Source organism: Porites lutea, chromosome 1 (assembly GCF_958299795.1).
Source record: "Porites lutea chromosome 1, jaPorLute2.1, whole genome shotgun sequence".
Classification (NCBI taxonomy): Eukaryota; Metazoa; Cnidaria; class Anthozoa; order Scleractinia; family Poritidae; genus Porites; species Porites lutea.
The window spans coordinates 28,994,146-29,019,563 of NC_133201.1; positions in this window are offsets into that span (position 1 = coordinate 28,994,146).

Consider the following 25,418-nt stretch of genomic DNA (forward strand, 5'->3'; position numbering starts at 1 on the left):
AGCCCCGCACAGCGCTCATCGCGGCCGAGCGTAGTTATTACACTCGTCGTAAATATCACCACACGTAATTATAACTTAAACGCTTAAATGAGCCAATCCACCTATATGTATACCTAAATTTGCACTATATATTTCGAGACCTTTTCTTCATGTAGATCATCACCCCTAACCTCACGCAAGGAATGTTTATCGATAGAATTTATCGCATTAATCACACAGAAACTTGAATTTCAACGCCCCAACATCAGTCACACCCGTTTCTCATAAAATCACGGCAAAACGCGGCATTCTCTGTCCAAAGACACCGCTTTTATCGGACAAACAACTCCACGCCATACATTTCTTTGTAGCGACTCGCAATGTTTGCCCCCTAGCGAACCCAGAATCCTGCGCGCAAAACATGGGTCTCCGATTACTGGAAAATCATTCATTGCGGAAATACAAATATAAATGAGGATATGATCGTCGCAGTGGTAATAATTTTTCATTGACGGTTGCATATAACGGCCGAACATCAAGACTGTCCAGTTTTTACCGATTTCTAACCATAAAAACGTCACCCCAAAAATATCTCGATAACTCTCTTACAGATTTCTCTTAAACTTTAGGAACATCGAGGCAGCTATTGGAGGGAAAAGTTCCTGTTAACGATTTTGAAAAAACAGTTTCCACTGCCGAGAAATACGGGCGCAAGTAAAATAGCAATGGCGCCATTTCGTTGCTATGACAATTACGATGCCATTGCAACCCTGATCATAACAAATTTTCATCTTTATCTAATACAGCTGTGGCGGAAACGTTTTCCAAATCTTTGTTATAGGTAGTTTATGCTCAAACTTGGAAGGTATCGACCCAGAAAAACCCTATCCAGCCACCTTGGAGACAAAGGTTGGCGAGAATAGAACACGTCATGTTAAAATTTAAAAAGTTGGATATTGGGAACCCTTTCCACAAATATTCACACTCCTTTGAAAAGCACTCTGGCACAGAAAAATTCAGCCTTGGAGCCTTTCCTGTTGGTATAGCCAATTGGCCGAGCACTCCCTTCCGTGCGTCCAACTGTATTATTCTAAAAGTCGTCGCATTAATGTAATGTTTAATGAACAAAGCAGCAGTTTTTTTATCGGGTTTGAAATCACGGGCCGAAATAGATAGATATGAAATTAGACATGCAAAAAAATTAAATCTCACATGCGTTTAGAACTTTTCTTCTACGAACGACGCTAACTGAAGGGAACATGGCGTTATGCTCCAGAGCTTTTCGGAAGCCTAAAATGTCCGGGGAAAAGAGCAGGTTACTCGAAAATGCTACCCGAAAGTCAACACGTGCAGCGAAAAAGTAGCCTTTGAAAGGATTTTTTGAAGTTGCCGAATAGTAGGAAAACTAAAAATTAGTACTCGAGCCTTGCGTCCTCACAACTGAAAAGGCTGTAATAGCCAATATTACCGCTAAGTCACTGAACTTTTGGCTGATTAAATTGGTCAAGGAACAAAGTTTGATTTTGTGCAATACTCAATTTACGGCGTGTGTAATTTTGAAAGAATGTTAAATATTCACCCACCATTTCTTGTGTCAGTTGCTGTGCTGATAATTGGTATTTATGAGTCACGTGCAGTGCATCGCCTACTTATAAGGGGAGGTTTTATCGATATAAAGTCACTGCACGTGATGTATTATCGACCATTTGATAAATCATTCGGCTTATGAATTATGAATGAGTTTCTGAGTTAGCTTTGATTGCCTCTGCATTTACAATGAAATTTTGATTTAGGCGTTTGGCCTATAGATTGTCTTTTCAGCTGTTTTTGCCATGTTTATGCAGTTTCATTACTGTTCCATAAACACTAATCCATACATCTAAATAACAAGTAAAAATAATATTTTAGATGTCATATTTACAGGGATTATTCCCCAGTAAAACAATTGAGAAACTATTTGTAAGTTGTGCTGTAATTTGGTTTTTACTTTTTAACAGATCTTTACCCTTCAATGAAATTCAGCGATTAGATGCGGGGATTTTCTCAAACATGACACAATTGAGAGAATTGTAAGTGTTATCAATTTATCATTTTATTTGTCATTTTGTTATTATTATTTAGTAATAGTTATCATAATCATCTATAATTCATTATTGTCGGTATAATGAGAAAACAAACATTTTTCTGTCCGAAAAATCTCATTTTCGTATCTTACAGAGCATTTTGGGCAATATTTTCTTTAAGAGTGGTTGTATTGTGATAGGACTTTTTGGCGCTTTTGTGCACTCAATACTTTTGTTTTCTCATTACGCAGATATATTTATAATAACAAAATCCAGAAACTGGAAACAGGAATGATCTCAAGTCTGACGGAGTTAACTAAGTTGTAAGTTGTACTCGCTGAAGTGCTGTTTATTTATTTGAATTTTTTGTTGTTGTTGGCATGTGGCTTCGAGTTAATGCTAGAGTAGTGTAAAGTGGAGCTAATATCGTTACCACACCACTCTATCAAGCCATGAATTTGCAGGTTTTAATGTGTTAACGGACTCTGTTGATAAAAGTAGTCCTGCTTTCTTTGTTTTTATGCTTTTGTTTGTATGTCTTCATTATCTTAGTGAGGAATTCAATTGCAATATAATATTTTACAATTAGAAAATTTGTCGTACAGACTCTTTAACTCAAATATGTTAAATTGCGAACCATTTAGAGAAAGTGAAATTGCAAATATAAATTATTTTGGGTGATATCAATTAGGGAGGAAAACTAAAGGATCGGAAGAAAACATGGCTATTTTCACATTGTTACCACATTCCAGATGTATGTTTTCCACATCAGTACCCAAAGAAAAGAAAGGATAATGAATTTTAGCTTAATCGGCTCCTCATTTTAGATTCTTTAGTTTTATGTTTTACAGTTCTAATTTTTAGCAAAGAAGGACCAAAATCGTTTTTGGATTCATGAATTTCCTTAACAATTACACCACTGAGAAATACCGTAACCAATGTTTGCAAAACAATGTTTGGAGTCACAGTTACTAACGGCTTGTAAGTTATTTGCTTGGATATAATTGACTTCTTGCAAGGTTGGGCGCAAAATGCATGATTTTCAATGTCCGTCTGTGTTTCGTGGCTGGTTGTTTGTTATTATTCTCTTCAAAACAACGTATGACTTAGCTTGTTACCTTGACCTTGATTATCCCGGATATCAAAATAGCCTAATCTAAGAACTGTTTAATACTGTTTAATATTGACCTCAGGCTTCGTCAGTAACGCATATCATATGATAAACAAGGATGAAGATGAAGAAGAAATAAAAAAGAATAGAGTAGGCGCCTGCAAGATAGGATATTCGCGGCTGGTTACCTATCCAGTTTTTAACCCCGCACGACGCGGCTTGACTTGAGTGGCGCTATTTAAAACCGAGTTTCGCGAGGGTTAATGCGAGATACGTATTTCTGGTAACAAAATTGTCATTTCAAAGAAAAAGTAATCTAAAACCAAAACAGACGAGTCAAAAAATAAAAAGGAAAATTACCAGAAAAATAAATTTATTAATAACAAGCAGACAGAGACAGTAAACTTTAGAAATGGTTTTATTAGGCAAGGGGTTAATACCTGAGCCTGAAAGTATTTACATCTTTTCCAAACAAAGAATAGTACCTGCTTTAACGTTCATGTAACTGTATCATCTTCTGTGTGATGGTTTAGAGTTATCACGACAGCCAGATGTAAAAGAAATTTACCCATTTGGAATATTGTTGTCTTAGAAGAAAGCAAAAAGCCAGAAAAGAAATTAACTAGCTATGCAAAGGAAACTTTGGTATTAGACGTTTTGAGCGAGCCTATATTAGTTCTTCCTTTGACAACGTTATTACAAGTGTTTTTTCTGTGTTAACTATCGACAAAAAAAAAACAGCTTAATGACAGAAATAGTGTCGTTTATCTATTCTAAAAGTATACCCTCCAAGGCCAAAAGAGAGTTTCTCAATCGCTAGCCCTCTCGTCTTTCGCGTTGGTGGCTAATTGGCCAAACACTCCTGCTCGTGCTTCCATCTGGGTTGTTTGGAAATTTCTCGTTTAAAATAACCTTTAGTGTCTGTGTAATTAAAATGAAATTTTGATTAAGGCGTTTTGCCTATTGATTATCTTTTCAACTGTTTTTGCCATGTTAATGCAGTTTCATTACTGTTCTATACACCGAATGCAAATATGGCGGATCTCTCGGTCGACCCGGGTCTAGTTTCGCGAAAGCGAGGCTAGTGAGGCCTCGATAGTTTTGTTTTGACTGCGCGTCTTAGCGATCCAGTCGATGAATATGGTTTCCTTCGAGTTGTTACGTGTTTAAGAGCCATCAAATAGGACATTTAACTCCAGCAGAGACGAAAGTTGATTATCTTCGCTTTTCCAAAGTTCTTTACGAAGAAAGAAATGGATTCAAACGATTCGGCGCGGCGAATGGAGGCACTCTACTATCACGGAGTTATTTTTTAAAAGAACGAAAGTGTGCTCGCTTCACTTCAGAAGAGAAGACTCACGAAACTATTAGAATGGGTGAATAACTGAAAGATTCATGGTTCTGTTTCAAGTTTGCTTTGTCCGTTCTCTTACCAAGGAAAGGTAAATATCCTCGAGGACGAGTGAATCCGCCGTCGCGACTTACCAATCTTTAGGCGCTCTCAGGGACACAACGACAAACAACAAGGGCGAATGTTTTTTTACAGTCTTCACGATCCTGTGTTCGACAGTTTGAGCAGTGCCATAAAAAAAGCAATTTTTGGAAAAATCGCTGTTAGTTTATCTCGAAACCATTCGACAAGTTGCTAAAATAAATCACGTGCGAGGTCAAATACTATGCTCGAATACTTGCACGCTCTTTTTCTTCCAGAACCTTTTTTCTTCTTCTTACTTTCTTACTTGGCAACGGTTCCCCCGTTAGTTTTTTCAGTGCATTTTGGTCAAGGACTGTTCTTGAAATATGTCGCTTTCTTCTGGTTCTTACATAGTTTCACAGGCCACGCTTGTTGGATTTACAGGCGATTATTATTGTTGTTGTTATATTTTAATGCAGCTGTTTTCAGCGGGAAATCTTACGGTCCACCGCGGATGCTCCCGTTCTCGAGAATGTTTACCTTTTGTTGGATAAATAACAGACCATGCAAACATCTTGGAACTGCACCATCTCTTGTGAAAATTATTTCATTCAAATACTTTCGTGAGTCTTCTCATCTAAAGCAAGTGAGCGAGCACAGTTTCGCTGTAAATTGCTTCCCATCGCCGCGCCGAATCGCATGAATCCTTAAATTTCTTTGTGAAAAGTTCTCGGGAAAGTAAAGGCTATTCCAGCTAGAGTAAAATCTTCTTTTTGGTGGCCCTCAGGCATGCAACAACTCGATGCAAACCATATCGATCGACTCAATCGCTAAGACGCGCAGTACGTCAAAACAACACTCTCGAGGCCTAACTAGCCTCGCTTTCGCGCAACTAGACCCGGGCCGGCCGAGAGGTCCGCCATATTTGCATTCGGTGTATAAACGCTGAAATAACAAGTAACATTAATATTTTGGATGTCATATTTACAGGGATTATTCCCCAGTAAAACTGTTGAGAAAACATTTGTACGTTGTACTGTAATTTGGTTTTTACCGTTCTAACAGATCTTTACACTTCAATGAAATTCAGCGATTAGATGCGAGGATTTTCTCAAACATGACACAATTGAGAGAATTGTAAGTGTTATCAAATTATTATCGTATTTGTCATTTTGGTTTTATTGTGATAGGAGGTTTTAGCCTTTTTTTCCACTCAATTCTTTCGTTCTCTCATTACGCAGATATCTTTATAATAACAAAATCCAGAAACTGGAAACAGGAACGTTCTCAAGTCTGACAGAGTTAACTAAGTTGTAAGTTGTACTCGTTGAAGTGCTGTTTATTTATTTGAATTTTTTGTTGTTGGCATGTGGCTTCGAGTTAATGCTAGAGTAGTGTAAAGAAGAGCCACTATCGTTACCATACCACACTATCGAGCCATGAATTTCCAGTCTTTAATTGACTATTTTCCAATGGCCCATAATACACTCTGTTTGCCCCCCAAATTCTGCATAAACCATTGTTTTTAAATGCTCCTGGGAGTATTGCATTTTCCCAAGAGCATTTTAAGACAATAAGTTATGCAAAATTTGGGGGGCAAACAGAGTGTATTATGGGCAATTGGAAAATAGTCAATATGCTAACGGACTCAGTTGATAAAAGTAGTCCTGCTTTCTTTGTTTTTATGCTTTTGTTTGTTTCCGTCTTCATTATCCTAGTGAGGAACTCAATTACAATAAGTTACATTAAATAATACATAATGTGCTGTACAGACTCTTTATCTCAAATTTCTTAAATTGCGAACCATTTAGAGAAAGTGAGATTGCGAAAGTAGATTATTTTGGGTTATATGAATTAGGGAGGAAAACTAAAGGATCGGAAGAAATAATGGGTATTTTCACATTAGAGCGGTTTTCATTTGACTGTCGAATTGGGATTGGTTTTGGTTTTGGTTTTGGTCTTACTACGTCCTTTGGTTGGCTAGTATATTTACTTTGGTTTTGGTTTTACGACAGTCAAGTGAAAACCGCTCTATTACCACATTCTAGATGTATGTTTTTCACATCAGTACCCAAAGAAAAGAGAGGATAATGAAGTTTTGCTTAATCGGTTCCTCATTTTAGATTCTTTAGTTTCATGTTTTACAGTTCTAATTTTAGCAAAGAAAGACAAAAACGTTTTTGGATTCATGAATTTCCCCAACAAACACACCACTGAGAAATACCGTAACCAATGTTTGCAATACAATCTTTATAGTCACAGTTACTAACGGCTCGTAAGTTATTTGCTTGCAGATAATTCACTTATTGGAAGGTTCCGGGGAGGGGAACTCCGCATTGAAAAGGGGTGGGGATGCTTGTCGTCTCGCTTAGGGGTGTAAATTTCGGATTTCGGTCTCACTTCGGGTGTTCTGGGCAAACGCCATCATATTTAGACGTGAAGGTCTCGTCTAGGGTTGCACGCGAAAAAATATAAAAATATATATATTGTCTGTGTTTTAACATGGTCTCTTTTAGGGGTCAAAAAAAGCTTGAGCCACGCCCAGATCGGTCTCCTTTAGGGGGTTTAATTCAAAATTTCCGACGAGCATCCCCACTCTTTTCATATGCGAAGTGCCCCCCCCCCCCCCCCCCCACTTTCCCCCTTCGAGGGAAGGTTGGGCGCAAAGTGCATGATTTTCAATGTCCGTCTGTGTTTCGTGGCTGGTTGTTTGTTATTATTCTCTTCAAAACTATGTATCACTTAGCTTGTTACCTTGACCTTGATTATCCCAAATATCAAAATAGCCTAATCTAAGAACTGTTTAATACTGTTTAATATTGACCTCAGGCTTCGTCAGTAACGCATATCATATGATAAACAAGGATGAAGATGAAGAAGAAATAAAAAAGAATAGAGTAGGCGCCTGCAAGATAGGATATTCGCGGCGGGTTACCCATCCAGTTTTTAACACCGTACGACTCGGCTTAACTTGTGTGGCGCTATTTAAAACCGAGTTTCGCGAGGGTTAATGCGAGATACGTATTTCTGGTAACAAAATTGTCATAAGATTTCAAACAAAAAAAAATCTAAAACCAAAACGGACGAGTTAAAAAATGAAAAGAAAAATTACAAGGAAAATAATTTTATTAATAAAAAGCTGACAGTAAACTTTAGAAAAGGTGCCATTGGCAAGGGATTGGTACAGGAACCTGAAAGTATTTACATCTTTTCCAAACAAAGCATTGTACCTGCTGTAACGTGGATGTAAGTGTATCATCTTCTGCGTAATGGTTTAGAGTTATCACGACTGCCGGATGTAAAAGAAAACCACCTATTTGGAATATTGTTGTCTTAGAAGAAAGCATGAAGCCAGAAAACAAATTAATTAGCTATGCAAATGAAACTTTGTTATTAGACGTTTTGAGCGTGCCTGTATTAGCTGTTCTTTTGACATCGTTACTACAAGTGGGCGCATAGTTTTTTTTTCTGTGTTAACTATCAAAAAAAAAAAAAAAAAAACAGTTTAATGGAAGAATTAGTGTCGCTTATCTATTCTAAAAGTATAAAAAGCCAAAAACTCCTGTTCGTGCTTCCAACTGTATCTTTTGGAAATTTGTCGCTTGAAAGAACCTTTAGTGCGTTGAGGGCTAACAGACCGTTTTACAGTTGTGGACTTAGTACCCTGGACTTCGAGTCAATGTGAGGCTGACGGTGACCTTGTGTTGATACAAACCCCCTTTGCTTTGTTATGGAAATTGTCCTTGAAAAATATATATACTAGTAAGCATAAGAATAACTGGATTTACCTAATAAAGCATGAAGGTTTGTATCAAAACAAGGTTACCGTCAACCCCGCTTCCATCCACAACTGTAAAATGGCCTATTGGACAAAAACTCCTGTTCGTTCTTCCATCTGTATTGTTTGGAAATTTGTCGTTTTAATTAACCTTTAGTGTCTCTGTAATTAAAGTGAAATTTTGATTAAGGCGTCTTGCCTATTGGTTGTCTTTTCGACTGTTTTTGCCATCCTTACTCAGTTACATTATTGTTCTATAAACACTAATCCGTATATCTTAATTGAATTGAGACTACGTAAACCGCGGAAAAACAAATATAAATAAAGATATGATCGTCGCAGTGGTGATAATTTTTCATTCACGGTTACATATAACGGCGGAACATTAAGACTGTCCAGTTTTTACCTCCTTTTCCGATCTTAAAGAGCATTTGGGGCAATATTTTCTTTAAGAGTGGTTTTATCGTGATAGCAGTTTTTAGCGCCATTGCCGACTCAATTCGTTTGTTCTCTCCTTACGCAGATATCTTGATAATAACAAAATCCAGAAACTGGAAAATGGAACGTTCTTAAGTCTGACAAAGTTAACTCTTTTGTAAGTACTTGTTAAAGTGCTCTTTATTTATTTGAATTTTTTGTTGTTGTTGGCATGTGCCTTCGAGTTAATGCTAAAGTAGGGTAAAGTCGAGCTATTATCATTACCATACCACACTATCAAGCCATGAATTGCCGTCTTTAATGCGTTAACGAACTCAGTTGATAAAATTAGTCCTACTTTCTTTGTTTTTATGCTTTTGGTTCGTTGTGTCTTTAACATCTTAGTGAAGAATTCAATTGCAATATTTTACATTAAAATAAAATAGATAATGTGCCGTACAGACTCTTTATCTCAAATATCTTAAATTGCGAACCATTTAGAGAAAGTGAAATTGAAAAAGTAGATTATTTTGGGTGATATGAAATAGGGAGCAAAACTAAAGGATCGGAAGAAAACATGGCTATTTTCACATTATTACCACATTCCAGATGTATGTTTTCCACATCAGTACCAAAAGAAAAGGGAGGATAATGAATTTTAGCTTAATCGGTGCCTCATTTTAGATTCTTTAGTTTCATGTTTTACAGTTCTAATTTTTAGCAAAGAAGGACAAAAATCGTTTTTGGATTCATGAATTTCCTTAACAAACACATCACGAAGAAATACCCTAAATAATGTTTGCAATACAATGTTTATAGTCACAGTTACTAAAGGCTCGTAAGTTATCTGCTTGAAGATAATTGACTTATTGGAAGGTTGCGCGCAAAATGCATGATTTTCAATGTCCGTCTGTGTTTCGTGTGCTGGTTGTTTGTTATTATTCTCTTCAAAACAATGTATGACTTAGCTTGTTACCTCGACCTTGATTATTCCGGATGTCAGAATAGCCTAATCTAATAACTGTTTAATATTGACCTCAGGCCTCGTCAGTAACGCATATCATATGATTAACAATGATGAAGATGAAGAATAAATTAAAGAAAGAATAAAGTGGGGACCTGCAAGATAGGATATTTGCGGCGTTTTACCCATGCAGTTTTTAACCCCGCAAGACACGACTTCACTTGACTGGCGCTTTTTAAAACCGAGTTTCGCGAGGGCTAATGAGAGATACGTATTTCTAGTAACAAAATTGTCATTTCAAACAGAAAAAACCTAAAACCAAACCCGACGAGTTATAAAATGAAAAGGAAAATTACAAGGAAAAAAATGTCCTTAAAAAAAAGCGGACAGCAAACTTTAGAAAAGGTTCCTTTAGGCAAGGGGTTAATACCTGAGCCTGAAAGTATTTACATCTTTTCCAAACAAAGCATAGTACCTGCTTTAACGTGCATGTAACTGTATCATTTTCTGTGTAATGGTTTAGAGTTATCACGACAGCCAGATGGAAAAGAAAATTACCTATTTAGAATATTGTTGTCTTAAAAGAAAGCAAAAAGCCAGAAAAGAAATTAATTAGCTATGCAAATGAAACTTCTGTTGTTAGACGTTTTGAGCGTGCCTATATTAGTTCTTCCTTTGACAACGTTATTACAAGTGTTTGCATAGTTTTCTTTTCTGTGTAACTATCGAAAAAAAAAATAGTTTAATGACAGAAATAGTTTCGCTTATCTATTCTAAAAGTATACCCTCCAAGGCCAAAAGAGAGTTTCTGAATCGCTAGCCCTGGCGCCTTTCGGGTTGGTGGCTAATTGGCCAAAAACTCCTGTTCGTGCTTCCAACTGTATCTTTTGGAAATTCGTCGTTTAAAATAACCTTTAGTGTCTGTGTAATTATAATGAAATTTTCATTAAGGCGTTTAGCCTATTTATTTATTTTTTTCGACTAAGGGTGTGTTCCTTTCGGTGAATCCAAAAACGGATTTTAGATCTAAGAACGGATTTCGCGTTCCTTTCGGAAAAATCCAAATCCGGATTTTTGATCTGGTGAATCCTAAATTAGTCAGATGATCCAGCGGTATTTTCAGTTGAAGTATTCCCATAGAGGCCGTAGAGTTTCCTCGTTGCTGTCATTTGCCGCAAAACATCTGAAAACACTAGAAGATTGTTCCTGGTACATTAAAATATCCATATACTAACCATTTGTCTCTAAAGATTGCTTGAAATCAGAAATAAGTAAAAGTAACAAATGGACTGCTATCTAACTACAAACTCGCTTGTAGACGCGACAGCACTCGATCATGTTACATAAAAAAATCCGAGCTATGGAACTGGATCAAACTGGCCGACATTCTTTAGATAATTTTCAATTTTAATGCGCTTCTTTCTTTGTCTGTTTTATATGTTCCATCGTCGCTATTCGAACTGCCGACAACTAAATTCTGCACGGTATAATCGCATAATTTGTCAAAGAGTAGAAAACACGTCACTTTATGAGAGGCTGTCGTGCATATTGCATGCGTTGGCGAAAGGTCACCAAGGTTACAAATCCAATTTTGGATTTCACGTTCCTTTCGACCGCGAAATCTGGCAAATCTAGGCTCAAAAATCCGTTTTTGGATTCGCCGAAAGGAACACAACCTAATTTTGCCATTCTAATTCAGCTACATTATTGTCCTATAAACAATAATCAGTATATCTCTATTAAATGGAGACTCATGAACCGCGGAAATACAAATATAAATGAAGATATGATCGTCCCAGTAGTAATAGGTTTTCATTCACGGTTGCATGCAACGGCCGAACATCAAGACTGTCCAGTTTTTACCGTATTTCTAACCATAAAAACGTCACCCAAAAATATCTCGATAACTTTCTTACAGATTTTTCTTAAACTTTAGGAACATCGAGGCAGCTATTGGAGAAAAAAGTTTCCGTGAACGATTTTGGAAAAGCAGTTTCCACTGCCGAGAAATACGGGCGCAAGTAAAACAGCAATGGCGTCATTTCGTTGCTATGGCAACTACGACGTCATTCCAACCCAGATCATCACAAATTTTCATCTTCTAACGTAGCTGTGGTGGAATCGTTTTCCAAATCTTTGTTATAGGTAGTTTACGCTCCAACTTGGGAGGAATCGACCCTGGAAAACCCTATCGAGCCACCTTTGAGACGAATTTTGGCGAGAATAGAACCCGTCATGTTAAAATTTAAAAAGTTGGATATTGCGAACCCTTTCCACCAATATTCTAACTCCTTTGAAAAGCATTCTGGCACAGAAAAATTCAGCCTTGGAGCCTTTCTTGTTGGTACAGCCAATTGGCCGAGCACTCCCTTCCGTGCGTCCGACTGTATTATTTCAAAAGTCGTCGCATTAATGTAATGTTTAATGAACAAGCAGCAGATTTTTATCGGGTTTGAAATCACGAGCCGAAATAGATAGATATGAAATCAGACAAGCAAGAAAATTAAATGTTATAGGGGTATAGAACTTTTCTTCTACGAACGACGCTAACTGAAGGGGACATGGCGTTATGCTCTAGAGCTTTTCGGATGCCTTAAATGTCCGGGGAAAAAGAGCAGATTAATCGAAAATGCTACCCTTAAGTCAACACGTGCAGTGGAAAAGTAACCTTTGAAAAGATTTTCTGAAATTGCCGAATGGTAGGAAAACGAAAAACTAGTACTCGAGCCTTGCGTCTTCACAACTGAAAAGTCTTGCGTGCAAAGCTCGCATACTGTAACAGCCAATATTACCGCTAAGTCACTGAACTTTTGGCTGATGAAATTGGTCAAAGAAGAAATTTTGATTTTGTGCAATACTCAATTTACTGCGAGTATAGTTTTGAAAGAATGTTAAATATTCGCCTTTTTTTTTTATGAGTTGCTGTGCTGATAACTGATATTCATGAGTCACGTAAAGTGACTTTATATCTGATAAAACACCGCATTCTTTTAATGGGAGGTTTTCTCGATATAAATTCACTGCACGTGATGTATTATCGACCATTTGATAAATCATTTGACTTATGAATTTTGAATGAGTTTTTGAGTTGGCGTTATTTCTGCATTTGCAATGAAATTTTGATTAAGGCGTTTGGCCAATAGATTGTCTTGTTAGCTGTTTTTGCCATGTTTTGCCATGTGTTCTATAAACACTGAAATAACAGCTAACATTAATATTTTGGATGTCTTATTTACAGGGGTTATTCCCCAGTGAAACGTTTGAGAAACCATTTGTAAGTTGTGCTGCAATTTGCTTTTTACATTCTAACAGATCCCTACCCTTTAATGAAATTAAGCGATTAGCGGCGGGGATTTTCTCAAACATGGCACAATTGAGAGAATTGTAAGTGTTATCAATTTATCATTGTATTTGTCATTTTCTTATTATCATTTAGTAATAATTCTCATAATTATCAATAATTCATTATTGTCGTTATTATGAAAAAAACGAACATTTTTCTCTGCGAAAAATCTCCTTTTCGTATCTTAAAGAGCACTTTGGGCAATATTTTCTTTAAGAGTGGTTTTATCGTGATAGGAGTTTTAGCGCTTTTGTCCACTCAATTCTTTCGTTCTCTCATTACGCAGATATCTTTATAATAACAAAATCCAGAAACTGGAAACACGAACGTTCTCAAGTCTGACGGTGTTAAATAAGTTGTAAGTTGTTCTCATTGAAGTGCTGTTTATTTATTTGAATTTTTTGCTTTTGTTGGCATGTGCCATTGAGTTAATGCTAGAGTAGTGTAAAGTGGAGCCACTATCGTTACCATACCACACTATCAAGCCATGAATTTGCCGTCTTCAATGTGTTAACGGACTCAGTTAATAAAAGAAGTCCTCTTTTCTTCGGTGTAATGCTTTTGTTTGTTTGTGTCTTTGTCATCTTAGGGAGGAATTACCATACCATACTATCAAGCCACGAGTTTGCCGGTTTTAATGTGTTAACAGACTCAGTTGATAAAAGTAGTCCTGCTTTGTTTGTTTTTATGCTTTTGTTTTTTTGTGTCTTCATTATCTTAGTGAGGAATTCAATCGCTATCCCTCGCGCCTTTCGCGTTGGTCGCTAATAGACCATTTTACAGTTGTGGACTTAGTACCTGGCCTTCGAGTGAATGTGAGGCTGACGGTGACCTTGTTTTGATACAAACCCCCTTTGCTTTGTTATGGAGATTGTCCTCGAAAAATACTAGTTAGCATAAAAATAACTGGATTTACCTAATAAAGCAGGAAGGTTTGTATCAAAACAAGGTTACCGTCAGCTTCCCTTCCATCCATAACTGGAAAATGGCCTATTGGCCAAAAACTCCTGTTCGTGCTTCCATCTGTGTTGTTTGGAAATTTGTCGTTTTAATTAACCTTTAGTGTCTCTGTAATTAAAATGAAATTTTGTGTAAGGCGTTTTGCCTATTGATTGTCTTTTCGACTGTTTTTGCCGTTCTATTTCAGTTACATTATTGTTCTATAAACACTAATCCGTATATCTCTATTGAATGGAGACTACGTGAACCGAGGAAATACAGATATAAATGAAGATATGATCGTCGCAGTGGTAATAATTTTTCAGTCACGGTTACATATAACGGCCGAACATCAAGACTGCCCAGTTTTTACCGTATGACTAACCACAAAAACGCCACCCAAAAATATCTCGATAACTCTCTTACAAACTTCTCTTAAACTTCAGCAAAATCAAGGCGGCTATTGGAGGGAAAAGATCCCACGAACGATTTTGGAAAAAGTAGTTTCCACTGCCGAGAAATACGGGCGCTAATAAAATAGGCAATGGCGTTATTTTGTTGCTATGACAACTACGTTGTCATTGCAACTCTGATCATAACAAATTTTTATCGTTATGTAATGGAGATGTGATGGAAACTTTTCCAAATCTTTGTTATAGGTAGTTTATGCTCAAACTTTGGAGGTATCGACCCTTAAAAACCCTATTAAGCCACCTTCGACACGAAGGTTGGCGAGAATAGGACCCGTCACACCCTATCGAGCCATCTTTGAGACAAAGGTTGGCAAGAATAGAACACGTCATGTTAAAATTTAAAAAGTTGGATATTGCGAACCTTTTCCACCAATATTCTAACTCCTTTGAAAAGCACTCTGGCACAGATTGACCGAGCACTCCCTTCCGTGCGTCCAACTGTATTATTTTAAAAGCCGTCGCATTAATGTAATGTTTAATGAACAAAGCAGCAGTTTTTTTATCGGGTTTGAAATCACGAGCCGAAATAGATAGATATGAAATTAGACATGCAAGAAAATTAAATCTCACTCGCGTTTAGAACTTTTCTTCTACGAACGACGTTAACTGAAGGGGACATGGCGTTATGTTCTAGAGCTTTTCGGAACCCTAAAATGTCCGGGGAAAAGAGCAGGTTAATCGAAAATGTTACCCAAAAGTCAACAGGTGCAGTGAAAAAGTAGCCTTTGAAAAGATTTTCTGAAATTGCCGAATGGTAGGAAAACGAAAAACTTGTACTCGAGCCTTGCGTCTTCACAACTGAAAAGTCTTGCGTGCAACGCTCGTATACTGTAACAGCCAATATTACCGCTAAGTCACTGAACTTTTGGCTGATTAAATTGGTCAATGAAGAAAGTTTGATTTTGTGCAAAACTCAATTTACTGCGAGTGAAATTTTGAAAGAATGTTAAATATTCGCCCACCATTTGTTGTGTCAGTTGCTGTGTTGATAATTGATATTTATAAGTCACGTGCAGTGACTCTATCTGATAAAACACCGCATACTTTTAATGGGAGGTTTACTCGATATAAAGTCACTGCACGTGATGTATTATCGACAATTTGATAAATCATTTGACTTATGAATTATGTTTTTGAGTTAGCCTTATTGCTCCTGCATTTACAATAAAATTTTGATTAAGGTGTTTGGCCTAGAGATTGTCTTTTCAGCTGTTTTTGCCATGTTAATGCTGTTTCATTGCTGTTTCTATAAACACTTATCCATACATCTAAATAACACCTAACATTAATATTTTGGATGTCATATTTACAGGGATTATTCCCCACTAAAACTGTTGAGAAACCATTTGTAAGTTTTGCTGTAATTTGGTTTTTACCTTCTAACAGATCTTTACACTTCAATGAAATTCATCGATTAGATGCGGGGATTTTCTCAAACATGGCACAATTGAAAGAATTGTAAGTGTTATCAATTTATCATTGTATTTGTCATTTTTTGTTATTATTATTTAGTAATAATTATCATAATTATCAATAATTCATTATTGTCGTTATTATGAGAAAACGAACATTTTTCTCTGCGAAAAATCTGCTTTTCGTATCTTAAAGAGCATTTTGGGCAATATTTTCTTTAAGAGTGGTTAAGAGTGGTATTATCGTGATAGGAGTTTTTAGCTTTTTTGTCCACTCAATTCTTTCGTTCTCTTATTACGCAGATATCTTCGTAATAACAAAATCCAGAAGCTGGAAACAGGAACGTTCTCAAGTCTGACAGAGTTAACTAAGTTGTAAGTTGTACTCGTTGAAGTGCTGTTTATTTATTTAAAACTTTTGTTGTTGTTGGCATGTGCCTTCGGGTTAATGTTAGAGTAGTGTAAAGTGGAGCCACTATCGTTACCATACCACACTATCAAGCCATGAATTTGCCGTCTTTTATGTGTTAATGGACTCAGTTGATAAAAGTAGTCCTGATTTCTTCGTTGTTATGCTTTTGGTCGTTTGTGTCTTTGTCATCTTAGTGAGGACTTCGATTGCACGCCGATGAAAATGGCGGACGTGGAAACTTCGAACCGTCCTTCTTATAGACTCTTTTGAACGGCAAAAAAGAGAATAACTAAAGAAAACGAACATTTTTCTACGCGAAAAATCTCCTTTTTGGATCTTAAAGAGCATTTGGGGCAATATTTTCTTTAAGAGTGGTTTTATCGTGACAGGAGTTTTTAGCGCTTTAGTCCACTCGATTCTTTTGTTCTCTCATTGCGCAGATATCTTGATAATAACAAAATCCAGAAACTGGAAACAGGAACGTTCTCAAGTCTTACAAAGTTAACTCTTTTGTAAGTCGTACTTGTTAAAGTGGTCTTTATTTATTTGAATTTTTTGTTGTTGTTGGCATGTGCCTTCGAGTTAATGCTAAAGTAGGGTAAAGTCGAGCTACCATCAATACCATACCACACTATGAAGCCATGAATTTGCCGTCTTTAATGCGTTAACGGACTCAGTTAATAAAATTAGTCCTTTTTCCTTTGTTTTTATTCTTTTGGTTGTTTGTGTCTTTGTCATCTTAGTGAGGAATTACCATAACACACTATCAGGCCATGAGTTTGCCAGCTTTAATGCGTAAACGGTTTGTGTCTTCCTTATCTTAGTGAGGAATTCAATTGCAATATTTTACATTAAAATAAAATAGATAATATGCCGTACAGACTCTTTATCTCAAATATCTTAAATTGCGAACCATTTAGAGAAAGTGAAATTGCAAAAGTAGATTATTTTGGGTGATATAAATTAGGAAGGAAAACTAAAGGATTGGAAGAAAAAAAGGGTATTTTCACATTATTACCACATTCCAGATGTATGTTTTTCACATCAGTACCCAAAGAAAAGAGGGGATAATAAATTTTAGCTTAATCGGCTCGTTACTTTAGATTCTTTAATTTCATGTTTTACATTTCTAATTTTAGCAAAGAAAGACAAAATCGTTTTTGGATTCATAAATTTCCCCAACAAACACACCTCTGAGACATACCGTAACCAATGTTATTAGAAGTGTTTGCATAGTTTTTTTCTGTGTTAACTATCGACAAAAAAAGAAAAAACAGTCTAATGACAGAAATAGTGTCGCTTATCTATTCTAAAAGTATACCCTCCTGGGCCAAAAGAGAGTTTCTCAATCGCTAGCCCTGGCGCCTTTCGCGCTGGTTGCTAATTGGCCAAAAACTCCTCTTTCTGTTTCCATCTGTGTTGTTTGGAAATTTGTCGTTTTAATTAACCTTTAGTGTCTGTAATTAAGATAGAATTTTGATTAAGTCGTTTTGCCTATTGATTGTCTTTTCGACTGTTTTTGCCATTCTAATTCAGTTACATTATTGTTCTATAAACACTAATCCGTATATCTTAATTGAATGGAGACTACGTGAACCGCGGAAATACAAATATTAATGAGGATATGATCGTCGCAGTAAAATGTTTTTTTTTATTCACGGTTACATATAACGGCCGAACATCAAGACTGTCCAGTTTTTACCGTATGACTAACCATAAAAACGTCACCCCAAAATATCTCGATAACTCTCTTACAGATTTCTCTTAAACTTCAGGAACATTGAGGCAGCTATTCGAAGGAAAGTTTCCCGTGAACTATTTTGGAAAGACAGTTTCCACTGCCGAGAAATACGGGCGCAAGTAAAATAGGCAATGGCGTCATTTCCTTGCTATGACAACTACGATGTCATTGCAAACCTGATCATAACAAATTTTCATCTTTATCTAATGCAGCTGTGGTGGAAACTTTTTCCAAATCTTTGTTATAGGTAGTTTATGGTCAAACTTGGGAGGTATTGACCCTGAAAAACCCTATGGAGCCAAAGCTTGAGGCGAAGGTTGACGAGAATAGAACACGTCATGTTAAAATTTAAAAAGTTGGATATTGCGAACCCTTCCCACCAATATTCTAACTCCTTTTAAAAGCACTCTGGCAGAGGAAAATTCAGCCTTGTAGCCTTTCCTGTTGGTATAGCTAATTGGCCGAGCACTCCCTTCCGTGCGTCCGGGGAAAAGAACAGGTTAATCGAAAATGCTACCCGAAAGTCAACACGTGCAGTGAAAAAGTAGCATTTAAAAAGATTTTCTGGAATTTTACAATGGTAGGAAAACAAAAAACTAGTACACGAGCCTTGCGTCTTTACAACTGAAAAGTCCTGCGTGCAACGCTCGTATACTGCAATAGCCATTAGTATATACACATTCAGTGATCTTGGTAATTCAAGCAATCTGATTGGTTAGCTCTCTCGGACTATGACGTTATATTCACCGCGCTAGGCGGTGAATATAAAGCAGAACAAACTCGCTGTCGTGAACTGGGTGTTTTGCCAAAGTTTCATAGTAAAGGCTTTTTGAAAATACACGAATATCCAAATGCTGACGACTTTGAAGGCAAGAAAACACTTCATGGTATTTAGACAGCATGATTTATTCTGAAGCGGTTTACCGTAGCTGACTTTTTTATACGCTGGAAGCTATGTCTATCACTACAGAGGAAAACGAGGTCGCTTTGTCACTGTTTTGTGATTTCGGGATTTTCTCGCAAGACCAGTTTTGCCTATAAATAGAAGTTAATTTTTGGAGAAAAGATCGGAGGAAGGCAAATATTTTCGAAAATTGTACGTGCCAGCAAGTTAACAAGGCAAAGAACACTGGAGATAAACAACGCTCACCTTGATCGTAGCCGCTGTTGACAGCATTTGCAAGAAGCGACAAAGAAAACTTTCTCATTCAAGGTGAGTTGACAGAAGCAAATAAAACTCTAATTTTCTTCTCAGAATTGGGTAGTTATTTAAATTTTCGGCGTTTTCTTTTAAACCGTTGATGCTAAAGGTTACAAAACTCGATACAAAAAGATTAAAACTATCATTTGCCATGTCCGAAGATACTATAAAGATCTCACTTTTGCGCATCCACTGTTTACGGCTTCGTGTTCACACACGAATTCACCCGTCAATCAAAGTAATCGTTTTTTACTGGTTTCCTTTCTGATTCTGTTGAGATCACTTCGTGTGAATATACTAAAACAATTATTCACCTCAAGCTCAGTTAATATTGTTGAATAATCCCCTCGACTTCGTCTCGGAGATTATTCAACAACACTAACTTCGCCTTCGGCGAATAATTACCGCTAAGTCACTGAACTTTTGGCTGATTAAACTGGTGAAAGAAAAAAGTTTGATTTTGTGCAATACTCAATTTACTGCCTGTGTAATTTTGAAAGATTGTTAAATATTCACCCACCATTTGTTGCGTTAGTTGCTGTGCTGATAATTGATAATTATGAGTCACGTGCATTGACTTTATATCTGATAAAACACCGCATACTTATAAGGGGAGGTTTTATCGATATAAAGTCACTGCACGTGATGTATTATCGACCATTTGATAAATCATTTGGCTTATGAATTATGAATGAGATTTTCTTTTCAGCTGTTTTTTTCATGTTAATGCAGTTTCATTTATACTGTTCTATAAACACTAATCCATACATCTAAATAACAACTAACATTAATATTTTGGATGTCATATTTACAGGAATTATTCCCCAGTAAAACTATTGAGAAACCATTTGTAAGTTGTGCTGTAATTTGGTTTTTACCTTCTAACAGATCTTTACCCTTCAATGAAATTCAGCGATTAGATGCGGGGATTTTTTCAAACATGACACAATTGAGAGAATTGTAAGTGTTATCAGTTTATCATTGTATTTTTCATTTTGTTATTATTATTTAGTAATAATTCTCATAATTATCAATAATTCATTATTGTCGTTATCATGAGAAAACGAACATTTTTCGGTGCGGAAAATCTCCTTTTGGTATCTTAAAGAGCATTTTGGGCAATATTTTCTGTAAGAGTGGTTTTATTGTGATAGGAGCTTTTAGCGCTTTTGTCCACTCAATTCTTTCGTTCTCTCATTACGCAGATATCTTTATAATAACAAAATCCAGAAACTGGAAACAGGAACGTCCTCAAGTCTGACAGAGTTAACTAAGTTGTAAGTTGTACTCGTTGCAGTTCTGTTTATTTATTTGAATTTGTTGTTGTTGTTGGTTGCATGTGCCCTCGAGTTCATGCTAGCTAGAGTAGTGTAAAGTGGAGCCACTATCGTTACCATACCACACTATCAAGCCATGAATTTGCCGTCTTTAATGTGTTAACGTCGTTAACGAACTCAGTTGATAAAAGTAGTCCTGCTTTCTTCGTTGATATACTTTTGTTTGTTTGTGTCTTTGTCATCTTAGTGAGGAATGACCATACCACACTATCAAGCCATGAGTTTGCCGCTTTTAATGTGTTAACAGACTCAGTTGATAAAAGTAGTCCTGCTTTCTCTATTTGTATTCTATTGTTTGTTTGTGTCTAGTGAGGAATTCAATTGCAATATTTTACAATTAGATAATGCGCCGTACAGATTCTTTATCTCAAATATCTTAAATTGCGAACCATTTAGAGAAAGTGAAATTGCAAAAGTAGATTATTTTGGGTGATGTCAACTAGGGAGGAAAACTAAAGGATCGGAAGAAAAAATGGGTATTTTCACATTATTACCACATTCCAGATGTATGTTTTCCACATCAGTACCCAAAGAAAAGAGAGGATAATGAAGTTTAGCTCTTTTGAAACTTTGAAGTCTTTTCTTACCTTTGCTGAATTCTGAAAGGTTCTTACTCTAAAACAAATTGGCAAAACAACGAGGTCACGCATTATTTATTCCCGAGGCTAAAACACTACAAAGATCATTGAGTGTGTATCCTGAAACGGATTTTTGCTTGTAAAAGCCTTTTTTGTGTAAGCTTATTTGTGTTTTTTCATGTTGCAAACGGTCTTGATTAATAAATACTACAGTATGATAATCTCATCTGGAGTTTATTTACTTTACGTGGTTTTACCAAGCCTCATATTTTCATCAAACATCTTAGGATAATTAACCTATACAGATCCTGCACCACAATGTGTAGGTAAGATTTCCATACAACCCCAACAGTATATGCATAAAAATAGATGGTAAAAAGAAGGATGAGTGAGGGTGCAAACAGAGAAGAACTGAGTCCTTATGCCAGGCTGGCTCCCTCTCACTGAAGATATAATATCAAATACAACATGTAAAGGTTTCATAGTGGATCATTTTTATGTTGTATATCTTTCAGTGTTTGCAAACGTTTCTGTTGTTTTCTGACAGGTTGAATTGAAAGAACAATAATACTAGCAATCATGAATAATATTCTCTTTTAAGGTGTCTGCATGACCTTGCCACAAAATTGATAGTGGGTAAAATAATGAACAACTTTGACAAACAGTGCAAGTTCTTTATTTTGGGGTGATGGAGCACTTAAATATTTATTTATCTATTATTTTTGAAAATTTTGTTAAAATATGTGGCTGCTAATGCATGTGGGATTTAAAATTTGAGGAATACTGGTAAGAGTGTGACCAACTGAGTGACACACATGTTATTATACACACTACATTAATATTAATTTGTATCCTTTGACATTGCCTCTTTCAAGCCATGGCATGAATAGATACATTGATTGTCACACACTATGTTTTATTGCTCCAGAATGTCTCTCTCAACCTAGGTGCATAAATTGATTAATGTACCAATAAAAGAAAGTTGGCCTAATTAAGAGGTCAAGGTGTTACCAAAGGAAGTTCTTTTTGATTTTTACTTTAATGTGATACTGCAATTTTTAACTTAAAGCCTTCCTCAATGAAGGTCATATGCTCAAGTACTGATCAGTAGTTTAACAGCTTCAATTTCCTGTGATGTCTTAATGGTTGCACAAGGCCTGATCAATCATAATGTGCTGGCTAACATGGGAGTTTAGATTATTTAAAGGGAAGGATTGGGGTGTCATGGTGGATGCCTTCAAAGCAAAAGATTACACAAACTTGCTCTGCTTGCAGACTCGGCTTTAAAAGCATTAGAATGCAACATTAATAGTTCAGTAAAGTCAATGTTTAAACATGTTGAAATTTATGCAAAAAGGTGCTCACTTTACTCATTGGTTTAAGCAGCAAAATTCAAGAAAACTTTGCAAAGCAGCATGTATATGAATCCTTATAACACATGTATGAGTCTGAATTAAACAGATATCCCATGTCAGGAACGTAAAATTAATGTAAAGTTTTCTTGACTATTGTTTGCAACTCTTATGATTGGTTGAGACCTTTTAACACAAAGAAAATACCCCTCAAATTAAGTTTGGATACATTTACTTTTGGAAACATCTGCTGTCTGTCAGAAGGATTGATGCTGGCGAGAAAGAATCCTTTGAATACTCCAAATGGACAATCTCATCACCTTCGCTCAATCTTCGGCTTGTCCTTCTTTATTCACAATCTGCCCCTTCACATCCGTCTTGAGGACAATTTTGAACGTTTTAAATCTTTACTTAAAACGCATCTTTTTAGACTAGCTTTTGATATGTAATTTTTTTAACCTACTATGTAATATATTTAGTGTTTTTTATCTTTATTTAATTTTTAGCGTTGTTTATTCTTAGCCTTAATTAGTTTGCTCATTTTAGCTTTTATTTTCTTTTAACATTTACGTGTTGTCACGCGCTTTTGATCATATTTGCATGGAAAAGGCGCGTTATAAATTTTTAATTATTATTATTATGCATGCAGCAAGCTTACATTATTTAACACACATAACACATGTTTGGGGTTGTATGGAAATCTTACCTCCACATGAAGCTTCGTAAAACCACATAAAATAAATAAACTCCAGATGAGATTATCATACTGTCGTATTTATTTCAAAACCGTTTGCAACATGAAAAAACACAAATAAGCTTACACAAAAAAAAGTTTTTACAAGCAAAACTCGGTTTCAGGGATTTTTGTAGTGTTTTAGCCTCGCGAGTAAATAATGCGTTAGCTCGGTGTTTTGTCAATTTTTTTAGAGTAAGAATAACCTTTCAGAATTCGGCAGAATCCTAGGGTCCATTTTTTTGAAGGTAAGGAAAGACTTTAAAGTATTCAAAAGAGCGTTTAACGATTAACTTTACTGAGCAGTATGTTTCGCTCGAGGGAATGTAAACAATTACAGTTTAATTGAGTAGAAGAGGTGGTTTTGTAAACTCAACGTTTCCTTCAGCGGCGAATTTTCCCCAGAAATCCAATTCAACTTATATGACAAAAAAATATAAGCAAATCTTTACGAAAACTCGATATTTCAATTTCAAGAAAACTACAGAGAAACGAGCAACGAGCAACGAGGCCACCATTGTCTGCACTTAAGAACAACACAAGCTGCACAAGAAACCTTTTTCCCTAACTTGGAGAGTCGACAGATGAAAACAAAGCTCTTCTTTTCTTCACAGGCTGGGAAGCACAATTTAAAGTTCTGGCGATTCCATATAACCCATTCAGCTATCTTTTGCGAAAGGATTTTTTAACTGCGATTTGATTTGCAATGTTTGAAAATTCTGTAAAGATCAAACTTTTGCGCATACCGATTTTTACAAATGAATTGATCCGTTAAAACCGTCAATCAAATTGAACTGAAATGGTTTCCTTACTGATTTTCAACTTGGTGAATAGTGGCTTTAGGAATATTAACCTCGCCGCGAATACTCCGCTTCTATTCACCTCGTGTTCAAGAATATTAAACTGCTTAATTGCTAATTGTCTAATGTGAAGCGCGGTGCAAAATGTCACTCAAAGGAGGAAAAGGTGTTTTCCACGTGGTTTCCGGTCATGTCCTTGAGAAAAATACTCGAAACCTTTAGACGTTTTCTTTTCCTTTCTCTTTCAACAGAAAATACGTCCACACGGTCGCTTGTACGGTCGTCTTTGTAGGATCCGCGCCTTTTGTGTTCAACGCTTATCCGGGTCGTAATGCTACTTGTCCCCTTTCCATCTGTTCCAACAAAAACGATGGTCCACGCGGTCGCTTTAACTGTATTTCTACCGTTTCTTGTAAAAGATCCGTTTGTGTAGGAGTTGTAACCAGTTTCTATGGTACGTTCTTCGTCGAAGAAGGACAATTTATCAACTCAAAGTCCCTTCACATTGTCCCTCCACTTAGGCGGCCATCTTTTCATTTATTGACCCCGCCTCGCTTTGGCGCGCTGAGTCTTCCGGAAGTCAACCAGTTTACCGGAAACTGTTTCCACATGGTCCCCATAGTTCTAAAAATAACTTTTTTGAAATTAAGATATCCCAAAGGCGTGACTGGGAGACTCCCTCTCTGTCCTATTATGGCTTTGGTAATAGCCAATACTACCGCTAAGTCACTTAACTTTTGGCTGATTAAATTGGTCAAAGAACAAAGTTTGATTTTGTGCAATACTCAATTCACTGCGTGTGTAATTTCTAAAGAATGTTAAATATTCACTCACCATTTGTTGTGTCAGTTGCTGTGCTGATAATTGATTTTCATGAGTCACGTGCAGTGACTTTATATCTGATAAAACACCGCCTACTTATAAGGGGAGGTTTTATCGATATAAAATCACTGCACGGATGTATTATCGACCATTTGATAAAGTATTTGGGTTATGAATTATGAATGAGTTTTTAAGTTAGCTTTATTGCCTCTGCATTTACAATGAAATTTTGATTAATGCGTTTGGCCTATAGATTTTCTTTTCAGCTGTTTTTGTCATGTTAATGCAGTTTCATTTAGACTGTTCTATAAACCCTAATCCATACATCTAAATAACAAATAAAATTAATATTTTGGATGTAATATTTACAGGGATTATTCCCCAGTAAAACTATCGAGAAAACATTTGTATGTTGTGCTGTAATTTGTTTTTTGCCTTCCAACAGATCTTTACACTTCAATGAAATTCAGCGATTAGATGCTGGGATTTTCTCAAACATGGCACAATTGAGAGAATTGTAAGTGTTATCAATTTATCATTGTATTTGTT